The 16,227-nt window shown below is 37.1% G+C and overlaps 1 pseudogene; it reads left to right on the top strand.

The window, feature by feature from the left end:
• The first annotated feature begins 14,252 nt into the window (after positions 1–14,252).
• Positions 14,253–15,831, top strand: LOC130859020 (ras GTPase-activating protein-binding protein 1-like; annotated as a pseudogene).
• Positions 15,832–16,227: the final 396 nt, after the last annotated feature.

The following is a 16,227-nucleotide window of genomic DNA, read 5'->3' as shown; positions in this document are numbered from 1 at the left end:
ATCTTAAGTCATGGGTTCTTTTCTTCATTCTGTAATTCTACTAGGAAGTATCCTCCAGCATGACAAGGGAAGAGGGAGAAAAATGTGATGACTCCCTAGTGTGTGCCAAGCACTTCTGGAAGATTACAAGAACATTAATGAATAGATTTCCCACTAAAATCCTATAAAACCAAAATTATTACTTCTGTTGAGGATATAAACAAGTAAGAAACCTGCCTCAGGCTACATAATAAGGTCACATACCCGGGATTTGATCACACAGATGTCTGACTCCAAAGCCCATGATCTTTTATACGGCAGCACGTTCTTTTCAATGTTACTTACTTTTTATATAATTTGTCTGTCTTGTTTCCAGAATAGGATAGAAACAAAGAAGTATCCATTTTATTAGCTATCATAGAATTCAGGAAAGATTCCTGAAATTACACATGAATTATCTGTGGATTAGCTGTCTTGGCTGTTGGAACAAGTTAGGTGCTTGCTCTGCTCTGTTACATTGCTTCGAGCAAAGACACAAACAAAGCAATCAGCAATAAAAACAACACTGAAAACCAATGCTACCATTTCAGTTTGGATACCAGCCAGAGAGCCGTGGCTCATTCAAACTGGGTATGTGGTGAGAGTTTAAGTAAGGAAATTTAACAGGATTCAGAAAAGCTATGTCCAAACAATGGATGGGTTGATCAAATCAGGCACATATTAATCAGAGATGGTACTCAGATTCAAGGATATGTGCAGTCACAAAACACAGGAGAGGCAGAGCCATTCAGGGTATCAATTCTCCTGCCCCAGATCCTTACTTCCTAGATTGAGCGTGCATTCCCTGATTCAGGTTGAAGGATGATGTTTTGAAATGAGCTATCTGCTCAAACAGCAAGGAACATTTGAGGTTATGAACCATTTCCTTTTGGTGTCCAGACAATTCCATAATTTGCGTTATCTTTTCAGGAAGTTATGCCTAATAAATGCCTAGATTCTAGTCTGTTTATCTGAGGTAATCCTTCACTACCATGCTCAAAGCAATCTAAGCTTTGTCTGTCAAGAAAGTGATTATCATCATGTTTACCTGATGATTAGATCAAGTCTGCTGCCTTCCCTGTTTTTACCCCGGAAAATCTCTAGGGAGAGAAATAGGTCAGAAGTCACTTTTTTAATTCCTCCCCAAACCAGCAAGGACCAGCAATATTGGGGGCTATTAACTATCCCTAGGGTGAAGGAATGTAGAGAAGAGACTGGGAGGACCTGTAGTCTTCATGAGAGGGCTGCAATAACCTGGCAGGGAGAGAATTAAAATAAACACACATCACTCCCTCAAAGCCTCAACCCTCCAACAAGTGTCTCCCTCTGGTCCAGACCAACCAGATATTAGGGGGCAAATAAGCCTGTTCTTCCTGACCCTACATGCCTCTGGGCACAAAATAGGATGGAGAAAGGTAACGAGTCCATCAGGAGATGAAACAGTAATAGTCCCCTGAACAGGTATACTACAAGGGGAATTAAAGTATGTAATAAGTGGTTAACTGTTACTAAACTCCACTGAATTATAAAATCAAGTTAGGAATTTCTTCCCACAAATAATCTAAAAAAGATATACTCTACTTCCAATTTTTTATTAAGGGGATTTTACAATTTTTCACTGTATCCCAGCCAAGGGTTGTTTCCTAGCTGGATCACCTTATTCCATCCTGTTGCCATTTGAGCACTTAAATTATTAAAGAAATAGAAGAACTAGTCTTCTTTCCTAAAACACCTTTAATATGTGACCAATTTACTACTCAGTTTTCTTTTTTCAAAAACAAGGAGCATAGTTCCCTGACACAGACAATTTTACATATTAGATGTAACATTGGTCCAATCATTTCAATGATTTAAAATCAATAACAAGTATGTATTAAATAACTATTTCATATCTGTCTTTCTTAGGCAAAAATGGACTTACAGATGTGTATGTAGTTGGGGGGGGGAGTTGAGGGAGGGAAGAACATCATTCCCATTTTCAAAAGTTTTTAGAAATATCCAAATATCTTTCTCGAAAATGGTTCAAAGTAGTTTTATTTAATACATTATTACAAGCTCTGTTGTAATTGGCATTTAAACAGTTAACCCTTTAAAGAAAACATAATATATAATAGACAGCCAGCCATGTTTTAAGAATTGTCAATCAATAACTAGCAACAATGTTCAAATTGTATACATTTTTATTAGCACTACAGAATATAGCTTTATAATTCTTCCTCAAACTTAGAAGATACTCCTGGTACAAAATGTCTTTTACCAGCTAGTCTTTTTCCTTTCATAAATTTCATAAGAGGATTACAAGTCATACAAGACATTGGTGATGGTCAAGTAACTAATATTTATTGAGGACCTATAAACATGGCCCTTTTCTTGGTGTCATGTGACTACCTCTTCCCCTTATTAATGCTGAGACTTTATTCCTGCCATTTAACTTCTTAGGTTCTATGTCTTCACTGGCACAGCTAAGTTTTATTTCTATCCCATAAGGATGGGAAAGTGTCTTGTAAAATGTGATACTATACAAAGTTAGGTTTTGGCATTATACACACGAAAACTTAAGATCTCTCTATTTTATGGAATAAAATATAAATTCCCATAGCTGTTTCTGTTGGAGCTGGTTTGCTTTTGTTCTACCTTGACGACTCTGGTGGAGTGTTTGGGAGAAGTTGGTGAATTCCTGGTGAGATCATCGTGATTTTAAAAAGGGCTAATGTGAAAAGTCTCTCGAATCAAGACACACTGCTGCCCACCCATCTCCAGAGACATTCTGGCACGATAATGAGGGAACCTGGCCTCCCTCAATGTTAAATCAAAACCCCTTACACTTCCCCCATGAAAGTCTGAAATGTGAAAGCTTGAACTAAACTTTCCCTTGGGGAATGAGCTCTGAATAGATCAGGAAAGAAAAACAAAACCTAGAAAAAACAAGCAGCAGTAGTTTAAAAGCCATTTTACCAGAAATAAATCATTTTTGAACTTTCCAGAGTGGTTGGATTATCAGAAACAATTGATCATCTGAAATTTTATTATCCAGGCTCCCATTCTTTCATCCCCTCAAAGTCTGTATTTTTTTTTCATGTTCAACTATCATTAACCCAACAAAGTTATGCTGCCACTCTGAGACCTCTGTTTAATGAGAAAATAAACTGAAGGCATTTTGAGGAGTGTTTTAAATTGAATCTCATTAATTTGTTGTTTCAGAAAGCAGTCACCAATAGCAATCACTCCACTGCTTCAAACGGCAGGGAATTTTCTGCAGTCCAATTTATTATGCCCTCTTAGTATGGGAAGGGGCCTGAACTAATGTCATAACAGCTTTGTCATTCTGACTACACTGCTTCATTTCCTGGAAAACTGAAGGCATCCTTTTTTCTTTCATTTGCTAATCTACTTAGGAGTGATTTCATATTTTATTTAAGCTGGAAAGTTGCCTGTACTCTGTAGGAGGGGAATATTTGCCTCACTGGGATTCTTCCAGTGACTTGATCCTTCCTCATGGCCAGGATGTAGCCTAGGACCCATAGATAAGTCCAAATTTTAAAACTTAGTTTTATATTCCTGGCTTTGACTCACTCTCTCAGGACCACCTAACCTAAAGATAGTAAAAGTTGATATTTTAGTTTCAGTCACTCTGAAGTAAGGATTTTCCTGTTGGTAATTTATCTGAGAGGTGATCTTAGGAAGCAGAAGGAAAGGAGTGAGGCGAGTTGGAAAGAGAAGAGAGAAAAGCCAACACAGAGCTCAAGCCCATGTCGAGAGTTGTGAGTTAAGTTTTATTTGGGTCAAAATGAAGACTATAGCCTAGGAAATATCCTCTCAGAGAGCTCTGAAGAACTGCTCTGAGCTGGTGGGCAGGGGAGGTCAGTACATATGTGATTCTAGTGAAGGGGGTACGTGCAGTCAAGCACACGCTTTGGCAGAAGGTTGTTGCTGGTCATGAGGAACAGATGTCTCCACTGATTTTAGTGCTTCTCTAGATATGAAAAGATGCACATAAAATCTTTCCCTAAAAAATATCTAAGTATCTGAAGGCTTGTTCTGCCAGTTTTCCTAGAGCACAGAGTACCTCATTCCTAATCTCCACCCTGAACTCCTTTCAGGGTGTGATTAAGGTCAACAACTGCAATAGCTAATGACTCCATCCTTGTAGAGGTAGATGGAAAGCAATAATGTTTCATCCACAGACACTAACCGCTGAAAGATGGAGGCCGAGGTCCTATTTTGTAGAGTTTGTCCCCCATCATGCTAACACCCCAACTGTTTTGGGCTGCCCTTGCACTTGGGCTCACTTACCTCCCTTCAGAGAGCAGAAAAGCCTAGCAAGGTGAAGAGAGCTGTCCAGTCCAGCTGTGCTGAAACAGGGTCACTAGGGAAGGGGCAAGTCACTCTGCTATAGGGAGACCATGGGCGTCTGAGAGGCATCAGTGGCTGCCTGTGCAGTATATTCCACATTTTAGTTTTCTTGTGTTTATTTTGCATCTTTCAGCCAGTGAAGTTGCATATAATCAAATTCAAGCCAGTCTTAACAACATTGAACTATGCAGTAGAAAGAAACAAAGTTGTTTCAATTACAGTTGTGAGTCTACATAGTTGTGTTACATCATTCATGGAAAGAAAGGTGTAATTTTTTCATTTTTAAAGAGCACTATGGAGATCTTGGCATTACATAGCATACATGCAAAGCAGGAAGAAATCGCCTTGATGTCACTGACCTTTTCTTCTTTGTTTGTTTGTTAATGCTTCTCACTGATATTTTCTCCTCTCATTTTACAAGTGTCATTGTTTCAACTTATTCTTTCTCTTCCCCTCTCAACATCTTTTCTTCTTCTTCCTCTTTTTCTTTTTCTTCTTCTTCCCCTTCCTCTTCTTCTCTTCCTCCTCCTCCTCCTTTCCCTCCTCCTTCTCCTTCTCATTATCCTTCTTTTTCTTCTTCTTCTTTGTTTTGTTTACCACTCATAGTGATTTAATACAAGCAATACAAGCAAATTTGCAAACTCTAAAAAGGAAGGTCATCTATTAACAAACAGTTCTTGATTTTGAATACATTATAAAAAATTTCAAAACTTTTGGAATCAGACAAGGCTGACTTCAAACCTCTTTGGGCCAGTCAATAATAACATGTCACCGGGAAACTTAATCTCTTTTTTGCTGTTTTTTTTTTTTTTTTTTTTTTTTTTTTTAGTTTCTCTATTTTCTTTTCTTCCTCTTGATTTATTGAATTATAATTGATAAAACTGTATATGCTTAAAGTGTACAGAGTGATGATTTGATATACATATACTTTGTAAAATGATTACTGCAATCAAGTTAATTAACACATCCATCACTTCACATAATTACTATTTTTTGTGTGTATATGGTGAGAATGTTTAAAAATCTCATACTCTGGTGCTTGGTTAGAATGTATGAAAACTCCAGTCCCTAAAATTATGCATGTTTGGAAAAATAGTTCTGAGTTACTTCTATTTTTTAAAAAATGGAATTCTTTCCCTGGTGAGTTTTTGGATATTGATTTTCTGTTTATTAGCATTGCATGTTTCTTTGAAGAGAGCTTACGTTTCCATATCTTGCTCAATTATATCAATAGATCTTGTTTTTGTGCTAACTACTGCAGAATTTTACTTTTTATATTTCGTGGAAATAACTTTATTTGGAGATGTCTTGGTGTCTTTCATCCTTTAGTATTATTTTTTCCTAATGTAAACACAACTTATTGAATCTTCCAATGTGTCTTTGAACGTTTCTTCTATTTTTGTTCAGTTCTCTTTTGGGGGGCATCATTTAGGCTTTTGTTGATTTTCTCTGTGTTTTTCCCACTTCAACCATGTTCCCCTATACTCTATGATTCTTGATGTTGCCCATCTCATTTTGCTCAATTTTCACAAGTCTGCCTTCCATTTCCATGACCATGTTTATGATGTGTTTCTCAAATGGTATTATATTTCCTTTGCTTTTTCCCCTAAACTCATCCAGTTTACTCTGCCTCTTTAACCAATACTATGGTTTCTTCTTTAAGATATTGCACACCTTCTTTGAGTTCTTATTTTAAACCATTCTCTCCCTCTCTCTCTCTTTGCTCTCTTTCTCTCTCTCTCTCTGTTTAGTGGACATCTCTTCGTAATTTTACTTTTTTGTTGGCAAAATAAAACTGGAATGTAAATGTTATAAAGCTAATTTTTTCTTTATTTTCAATGTTTTGCTCACAAACCATTTGCTTTCTCTTTTTTATATTTTAATTGGATATATCTACTATGAAATTTATAGATCTTAAGATATAAACATTACAGTTTGATTATTTTTGTCAAATACATACATGCCTCCATTACAAATTATACCCCCATCAAAATATAAAACTATATCATTGGAAAAAGTTTCTGCTTGCCCCTTCGTAGTCATCCCCTAACTCCTTCCCATAGAAAATCACTGTTTTGATTTATTTTCCTTTAGACTAGTCTCTTCTTGAACTTCATAAAATGAAATCAATCATACAACAGATTCTCTTGTGAGTCTGGTTTCTATCACTCAGGATTTTTTTCTTAATTCGTCCTTATTTCATGCATTAGTTTTCATCCTTTTTTATTGATGAGTTGTATTTTACTGTATGGGTACACAACAATTTGTTTATTCATTTTGTTTTTGATTGACATCTCTGTTGCTTACAGTTTTTGAATGTATTTTAAAACTGCTATGATCTGGTTATTTTAAATTTATTGCCTCCACTCATTAAGTGGAGGCATTTTACACAGCCTGATAGTTAAAAAATAGTGTTGAGTAAAACATTAGTCACAGGAGCTTACCTTTTGGTCTCTGCACTGTTGATTTTCCCATCAACAGTTGACCTAGCAGGTATGGCTCTACTCTGGGCTAGTAGGAAGTCTTCAATACTCAAAGGAAAGATCTCATTCACATTCCACCCTCCTTTTGTCAAAGTTCTTTATGTGGTGTTTTAGCATTTATTTTTCTTCTGATCAAGAACAACAAAGCTTATAATTCACAAATGTCTCCTGCATTTTGTCATTCCAACAGCTTGCGTCTTACAAAAATGATGTGCCTACAGATTTTCTCATGCTGAAATACAGATTTTCTCTGACTTTCTTGACACTCTATGACATTAACACTGCATGGACACTTGGGTGCATCCTTCTTCCTCTCACCAAGATTGCTACTCTAAACTACAGTCATTGGCTTTTCCCCTCAAATTATGTGACTTCCCGGGGAAACTCCATGCTTCATATACTCTTCAGAGGAAGATAATAAACATAATTCACTTTTGAGTTCTTACTATGCGATACTGTTTCAAGCACTCTGAATTCAATAAATCCTCACAATACCCATGTGAGGTAGCCAAGTAATTATACCTAGTTTACAGATGAGGAAACTGAGGCACAGAAAGTAAAAAGGTAATTTTCCCAAAGACACATGGCTATTAAGTGATGAAAAAAATGGTTTGAGCTCAGGAATACTAGCCCTCTTACATGCACTGCCACTCTGTAGAGATTTGTGGTAGACTTCGAAAAGTATGTGCAACTTCTTTTTTACAGACTGTATTTCTGAGCTATGGATGTGTACATTTTCTCTAAAGATAGAGTATTATTTTCCATTTCTTTTCAGTCTTTTGTTTTATATAATATCAAGAAAAAGATAAGTCACTTTAGTCTATCGTTGTTAATAGAAAAAGTCTTGAGAATTTATTTTTAATGGCATCTTCAGTCCAATGAAAGTGTTTTTTGAATTGCTCAAAAGAGGCAGTCACTTTGTTAACTTTCTAATTGGGGTCCATATATTCTGTGTTGAGATATTGGCAGGTTAAAGCCTAGGGCAGAAAAGGAAATATGTATCTGCTATTCTCTTGTGCTTATACCTGTCTTTCCATAAAGAATTGTTGCCCAGAACATAGCAAAGTCCACAATGCAGCAAGAATTCAGAGAAGTCAAACCATCAAAGCCAGTTCAAATCCCTCCTTGTTAAATATTTTCTCCCAAATTGGTGGACCACTAGCTGAACTCATTGAAGAATGTCAGGAGACATCAAAGAATGAGGGGTCTGAATTGTCTTACTGAGAAGTGAACTCTAAAAGTGAACAAAATTTCAACTCATCAGCAACATAATCAAAAGCAAAATGAGCATCTGAGAAAGGAAATAGCACAAAGGCCAGAGTTAAGATTCTGGATTCTCCTCCTAAGCTGACCTTCATCTCACAGTGTAAACTTTGAGAAGTCTCTCCTTTCTATGATGTGGGGAAAATATCATTTGTCCTACCTTGCTCACAGAAATCATATAAGTTAAACATGTTATCAAATAGGAAAAACCTTCAGAAAAATAAGAGCTACCGTATCTTTAAAAGGTATGTTTTAGTTTACAAATCATTTTCAGATGCATTATCCCATTAGGGCTTGGCAAAATTCCCTGTGAGTTAGGGAGAAGTAAAGTGGAGGAATACCTGATTTATGTAGCATCATGGAGATAAAAGTGTTGCATGTGAATGATTACTTGAATCTCACTTATTTACATTATGTGAACTGTACTGTAGAGGGAAGCTTCTAATAGATGTTGAGATTCTCTAAGGAGCCAAGCACTCCCCACTCATTATGTGAATAACTCCCACACCTATGTGATAAGGCAGGCATGGTTGACCCCATTTTCCTGCAGAAGAAACTGAGGCTTGAGAAGTTGAAGTCAGTCACAGATGCATCAGTGAACAAGTGATAAAGCTAGAACGTGAACTTCGTTCTCTTTGACTAAAAGCTGTATTTTCGCTGCATCTTGATTGAGATTTAATTTTTCCTTGTCATGTTAGAATTTAGCTTAGTCAGGTTCTCTGATCTCCACACAGCAGAGGAATTATCTTTTCCTCTGAAGCTCATCATTGAATTTCATTTTCAGTGACTTTTGTTACTTTTCATTTTTTACAGAAAATAAACTAAATGAGTAAAATGTTATCCATATTATTTTAGCCAAATAAGACCCATAATCAAAAAGAATTCAGCAAGATAACACACCAGTTAGCAAAAGGGTTAAGCGTGGCCTCTTTTGTAGTTTAATTCAATGGTGTGTTTTTCCCTTGACTGGCAGCTCATCTCAGACAATGCGGGAAATAACTAACGTTTTCCTGCATAACTGAAGGATCATGGTTTGGTTGGGTTCTTTTTTTCCCCTATCATGTACACACAAAAAAATTTCTCTAATAGGATAAATGTAATTTCCTTGATGTGGGGTTAGATTTCTAATGTCTCTTAAAAAAAATCTGTGCTTGTTTTCACAAAGTTTTTTTTACTTAACAAGTGATATAGAAAAGAAAATGAGACAGGCTAAAGCTCTTATTAGTACATAAATTGACTGGAGTTGAGTGATCCATTTTTACTTGGTTCATGGATCCGAGGCTCATCCTCTTCTGAAGCATCAGTGACAGAGAGGAGAAAGTCCTCATAGAGCATCAGCCTAAAGAGTAAACTCAGAAGGAGAAAGACAAATGCCACGTGATATCACTTATATGTGGAATCTAAAATATGACACGAATGAACTTATCTGCAAACAGAAACAGACTCACAGACATAGAGAAGAGACTTGTGGTTGCCAAGGGGTAAAGGGGGTGAGGGAGGGATGAATTGGGAGTTTGGGATTAGCAAATGCAAGCTATTATATATAGAATGAATAAACAAGAAGATCCAACTGTATAGCACAGGGAATTAGACTCAATATGCTGTGACAAACTATAATGGAAAAGAATATGGAAAGGAATGTATACACATATATATATATCTGAATCACTTTGCTGTACAGCAGAAACTAACACGTTATAAATAAACTATACTTCAATAAAATAAATTTAAAAAAAATTAAAGACTTACTTTGCTCCAATTTTCCAAAATGCAAGATGGAAACAAGAGGAATACTTCTGTTCAGAAGGGTAAAACTTCTCAGAAGTCAGGGCTCATTAGCCTGGGAAAGTTGGATGTGAAGGCTAGGGAAGCCTGGGAAGGGAGGGGCATATAGGTTAATAAATATCCCTCTGTGGGATGAACATAGAAATGGAACATTGTCACACCCAGTTTGCACTTCGTATTTGAAGATTTTTAGTCAATTTTATAGCCGAAATTGCATATTGCAAGCACTTACTGAATATTTAAAATCGGACTTTTTGCAAAGCTGTGCCAAAGAGGTTCATAAAAGAGATGCTGATTGTTCTCAAACTAGAGCAGAGCTATAATACCACTCAAAACATTAAATTATTTTTTTCATCTTCCCTTTAAGCTTGACCAAGAGCATGGAGAACAATTTTTTTCTTAATAGCCTTTTCATTTACTATACGGAGTACAACGCAATGGTGCAATTTTCAAAATTGAAACCCCTCAAGGAATCATTAGCATTCCACTAAAATGTCCTCTTTACCAGAATATTATTTGCAGAGTCAAAAACCATAGATTAAGGCAAACCAAATAAGTAGGAAAACTTTAATCGTATATCTGTATATTGTCTTACTTACTATATTCTAATTACTTATTTTAGAAATTTCAATTGTCTAAGTTCTATATTTTAATACATTGCAGAATCAGGATGGTATCACATAGGTTAACCAGCTATTACTGGAAACAAACTGTCAACTAAAGTGTTAAAAACCCAGGCATCACAAACCAGTTTATGAAGAGCAATGGTTTTCAAAACTGTAGGACAGTGCCATTCAGCCCATAATCTTATGAATGGGATGGGGACATTTACAAGAACATCCCTTAGATATGAATCCACTAACAATTCCAAGATCAACAGAGTGTTTACCATTAGAATACACATAAGAGGTGGCAGTGGCAAAATCATCCCAGAATTTATCATCAAAGGCCTAGATTCTAGTCTGTTTACAGCACTTACTTTGCCTTGGAGAAAGTCACTTATCTTTTCTGAGCTTCGGCTCCCAGGCCCAGAAAAGGAAATCCTTTCCTACACTGATTAGTCATAGGCATTTTCCATGGCCTAAATAAATAAATAAACAAACTTGCTCTACACATTATTATAGTAATAGAAATATGCTTAATTTGGGAAAGGATATTCCTTATTCTCCAAACTATATATCTATTATTCTTCATAAATTTCATAATATTTATTTTCCTGTTTTACAGGGCAGACATTTTTTGACACAGAATTACCCTTTTGTGCCTAAAGATAACGGCTTGAACTGTGGCTGCAAGGAAGCAAAAACTTTTGGGTGTGGAATGTGTTTGGTGATACTATGGGTTTTAATCAACTTATTAAGCTGAAGACAGATATTTAAAAAATGGATATCTAAAGTGCACTCTGGAAAAGAAAAGTGAAAAAGTTTTCCCATTAATACGTAGTAATACAGTGGGCATATAAACTACTTCTCCTTAAGCAGATAATTGTGCTATATAGAGACATGGGGAAAACATATAGTGATGGATTCTAGCATTTCTTCCTTTTAAGCAAATTTGTGGAATATTGGACTAGTGACAGTGAGGTGAGGTCATTACTTTAATGGCTATCAGGAAGAGGAACTGATAAAAATGGTGAAAGCTAAAACTCCTATCAAGCTATTATGAATTCCCTGAGGGGCTCAAATTAAAATAAAAAACTAAAATAATGGTTGAAATAGTAGCTATTATTCACTGAGTGCTTTCTCAGTGACAAAGAAACAAGGACTTCATACTTGTTGTCTTTTGTCCTGGTGAACACATCCCTATGAGGTCGATATTATTACTCCATTTTACAGATGAGAATATTTTTCTCAAGCTTGGAGAGCTTGGCTCAAGTCAAATAATTAAGAAGCAACAGAGGCAGGATTTTATTCTAATTCATTGCAGGTTCATGATCTGAATATTATATTATCTCTCTACTTAGTCTCTGAAAGAGTATCTCTAGTCAATCCCTAGGTGATCATAAACCAAAACAGAGGTAAAATTTTTCCATACAATTATGGAAATAGGAATGCATATTCTGCTCCTTGGTTGCTTAAACTACTCATAAATCAAGACAGTTATAGTAGAATAGCCGATTTAGATACAATGAGAATGAAAGCAAAACAAACATTCCAACTGTTGCCAAATGAATGAATGTCTCTGTGAAAAAGAAAGAAAGAAATAGAAATCTGAGATCAGAATAGCTGGATAGCAGAACCAGAGTTGCTGAGCATCAGAAGTAAAGTCCTGGGAAACTGGCAACGTGGATTATTTCCAGAAATTAGAGGAGAGCATAGTGGGTAATATGAATACCTGAAACAAGTCTGATAAAAGTCTATGCCCATGAATTCTTAGTATTTGTCTAATGACTCCTGACACACGCAGTTGGGCTGGGAAGAGAAAGTTAAATGAGGCAAATGGTACCAAGCACTTCTAGCTTTCACAGATTGTCAAGAAGTGAAGACAACTCTGAGCTGATTGATGGTCCTCTGAAACTCACACACATATGGCTACAAGGTTTGCAGGGGCTTCAGCCTCCCAAACCAGTCACTTCATTTGCAGGAGTGAGAATGAGAACTCAGGTTCTACAAACTCAAAATCTGGAATCTGCTTATAACTTCAAAAAGCACATTATTAACCTTTTGTTGTTTCCCTTAACTGCAGATAAGATAATGTTTTAATTCAGCACACAGATTTGTGACACTGCAGTGCTAAGTTTCTGTTAATGGCTATAATGTAGTATAAATATAGCTAGATAGAAACTACATGCCCACACATACAATGCCGCTTAAACTTATTGGGAATGATGTGCTTCATTTAATCAGTTTTGTAACTAACGGATTATTCTATTAATGTATTTCAGAATCATCCAGTCCAACATGGGTGACTTCTGTAGGTTAAAAAAAAAGGAAAAAAATGTACTTAGTCTCACCAAAAACGTGCTCAATTATATTTTAAGCTTTATTCCTCTGGAATGTTTTTAACTCTGCATATGTTCTGTTCTTAAGGAAAAAAAAAATCTTTTTTTTCTGGATCACTACCAAAAAAGAAATTAATATTAACTCTCCACATTCAATCCTGGGGTCCAAATATTGAAAGAAAAACATGCTTTCCTAGTGTTCGTGTCAAAGATCTTGTCTGTTTTTTTCATTAGGACTGAGATCATTTGCAGCAAAAACATTGGAATGAAATATCTGGAGGTAGTCTGTTGTCTACAAAAGTGTAGTGCATCACACTGAGTTTTAGCATAGCGTAGAAAGAATGTCTCTTTTTCTCTATGATTGGTCTTTATTGTATAATAAAATGATGGTAAGTGTTGTTATGATGACTATGATTTATTGAATGTCTACTATGGACTAGATACTTAACACATGTAACTTCTCCACATCAGAATCCAATGTATATGATTAGGGCCATCATCTCCATTTTACAGGTGAGGAAAGTGATTCTCAGAGCCATTAAAGAAATTTCTCAAGCTGAGAAATGGCAGGGCTGGGCCAATATTCGAACCGTAGTATAAGGAACTCCACACTGCTGTCTCAAACAGAGTAGTGTGTCTGTGGGATTACAGAATTTAGGGTTTCACAGATCTCTTTGAATGTCATGCATGACACAGTGGAATAGAAATAATAAATGCAACAGTTTTGTACAAGTAATACAATAGAATCCCATAGCAACACATTCAGACACTACTCTCTAGGATTAACAAGAACAACATTTTTTTTTCTTTCCTTAAGAAGAATTGTCTACAAAAAAAGAACAAAAAAGAATAGAATTGTCAATCTACCTTCTTAGCCAAATAGCAGGTAGACTACTGTTTCTTTGCTGTCATTTATATTATTTAAGTTTACTTTGTGTGTTGCTTATGCTTTCAGAGTACAATATCACTCAAGTGCAAAGTGAAGACAGAATGGTGTAGCTCATTCATTAATTTTCACAGCAGTTGGTTCTCTGTGGCATTTAAAATTAACATCAGGAGAAGTTCAAAAAAATTAGCTTCATTTCAAAACACATAAAGCACTATGATTTTCTAGAAATGCTGCAAACTGATTAAATTGAATTAGTTCAAGCTGATCACCCAGGAAAAGAGAGAAATATTAAACACTACATATCCCAGGTAATTTCAAAGATCCTGACTTTTGGTGTTTACATGTAATCTGGTATCAAAGATGACACTCCAGTTAAAGCCATAGGATAACAGATAAATTGGAGCAGTGATGATAAATAAATGACACCTTATATTGTGGAATAATTTCTAGGACTGGTATAAGTTACAACTAGATTTATTAAAAAAAAAACAAAACTTGGGCGGACACAGTTGTTTGAGGGTTTTTTTTGCGTTTCGCCGTGCCGTGGAGCAGCGCTTGTTCCTCTCCTGCTCAGCCGTGCAGGTTGAATTGACCAAAGCAATGGTTATGGAGAAGCCTAGTCCCCTGCTGGTCGGGTGGGAATTTGTGAGACAGTATTACACACTGCTGAACCAGGCCCCAGACATGCTGCACAGATTTTATGGAAAGAACTCTTCTTATGTCCATGGGGGATTGGATTCAAATGGAAAGCCAGCAGATGCAGTCTATGGACAGAAGGAAATCCATAGGAAAGTGATGTCACAAAACTTCACCAATTGCCACACTAAGATCCGCTATGTCGATGCTCATGCCACTCTGAATGATGGTGTGGTGGTCCAGGTGATGGGCTTGCTCTCTAACAACCAGGCTTTCAGGAGATTCATGTAGACCTTTGTCCTTGCTCCTGAGGGCTCTGTTGCAAATAAGTTCTATGTTCACAATGATATCTTTAGGTACCAAGATGAAGTCTTTGGTGGCTTCGTCACTGAGCCTCAGGAGGAATCTGAAGAAGAAGTAGAGGAACCTGAAGAAAGACAGCAGACACCTGAAGTGGTACCTGATGATTCTGGAACTTTCTATGATCAGACTGTCAGCAATGATTTAGAAGAACATTTAGAAGAACCCGTTGCTGAACTAGAGCCTGATCCTAAACCAGAACCAGAGCAAGAACCTGTATCGGAAGTCCAAGAGGAAAAGTCTGAGCCAGTATTGGAAGAAACTGCTCCTGAGGATGCTCAGAAGAGTTATTCTCCAGCGCCTGCAGACATAGCCCAGACAGTGCAGGAGGACTTGAAAACTTTTTCATGGGCATCTGTGACCAGTAAGAACCTTCCACCCAGTGGAGCTGTTCCAGTTACTGGGATACCACCTCATGTTGTTAAAGTACCAGCTTCACAGCCTCGTCCGGAGTCTAAGCCTGAGTCTCAGATTCCACCGCAGAGGCCTCAGAGAGATCAAAGGGTGCGAGAACAGTGAATAAGTGTTCCTCCCCAGAGGGGACCTAGACCAGTCCGTGAGGCTGGTGAGCAAGGTGATGTTGAACCCCGAAGAATCGTGAGACATCCTGACAGTCACCAGCTCTTCATCGGCAACCTGCCTCATGAGGTGGACAAATCAGAGCTTAAAGATTTTTTTCAAAGTTATGGGAATGTAGTGGAGCTGCGTATTAACAGCGGTGGGAAATTACCCAGTTTGGGGTTTGTTGTGTTTGATGATTCTGAGCCTGTTCTGAAGGTGCTTAGCAACAGGCCCATCGTGTTCAGAGGTGAGGTCTGCCTGAATGTGGAAGAAAAGAAGACTCGAGCCGCCCGGGAAGGGGACCGCTGAGATAACCGCCTGCGGGGACCTGGAGGTCCTCGAGGTGGGCTGGGTGGTGGGATGAGAGGCCCACCCCTTGGAGGCATGGTGCAGAAACCAGGATTTGGAGTGGGAAGGAGCATTGCTCCGAGGCAGTGATTTGTTCTTCACCGATCTTCAGACAACAGTACAAACCCTAGCTCCCACAGAATGGTGAAGTTCTTCAGCCAGCCTTTGGTATCTTGGAATATGACCTTAGTCTATTCATAAACTGCTTAAGTTTGTACAATTTTACTTTTTGTGTTAATGGTGTGTGCTCCTTCCCCAACTCTTTCCTCTCACCTTTTAGTCCTTCACTTCCAATTTTGTGGAATGATATTTTAGGAAAAACGGATTTTTAAAGAAGAAAAAAAGAGACTGAATTTCCTTGCTTTATTTGCATATACAGACTGGATTTTTTTTTAAACAGTTTCCCCAAAGAAATGTGTCTCACTTATTACTGACATTTGGTATGTTTCATTCATTGGAATATTTCTTACTTATTTTCTATGTGTTTCAAAAGCCTCTGAGAATTACAGGATATGATAAACATTTTGAAGGCAGGAAAAACCCAAATTGTTTCTTCACTGAGAGTCATGACTACCTTCTGGTGTGGAGAA

The sequence above is a fragment of the Hippopotamus amphibius genome, chromosome 8 (genome assembly GCF_030028045.1).
Source record: "Hippopotamus amphibius kiboko isolate mHipAmp2 chromosome 8, mHipAmp2.hap2, whole genome shotgun sequence".
NCBI classification, from domain to species: Eukaryota; Metazoa; Chordata; class Mammalia; order Artiodactyla; family Hippopotamidae; genus Hippopotamus; species Hippopotamus amphibius.
The sequence above is the reverse complement of the archived record's forward strand: the minus strand, read 5'-3'. Positions and strand labels throughout refer to the sequence as shown.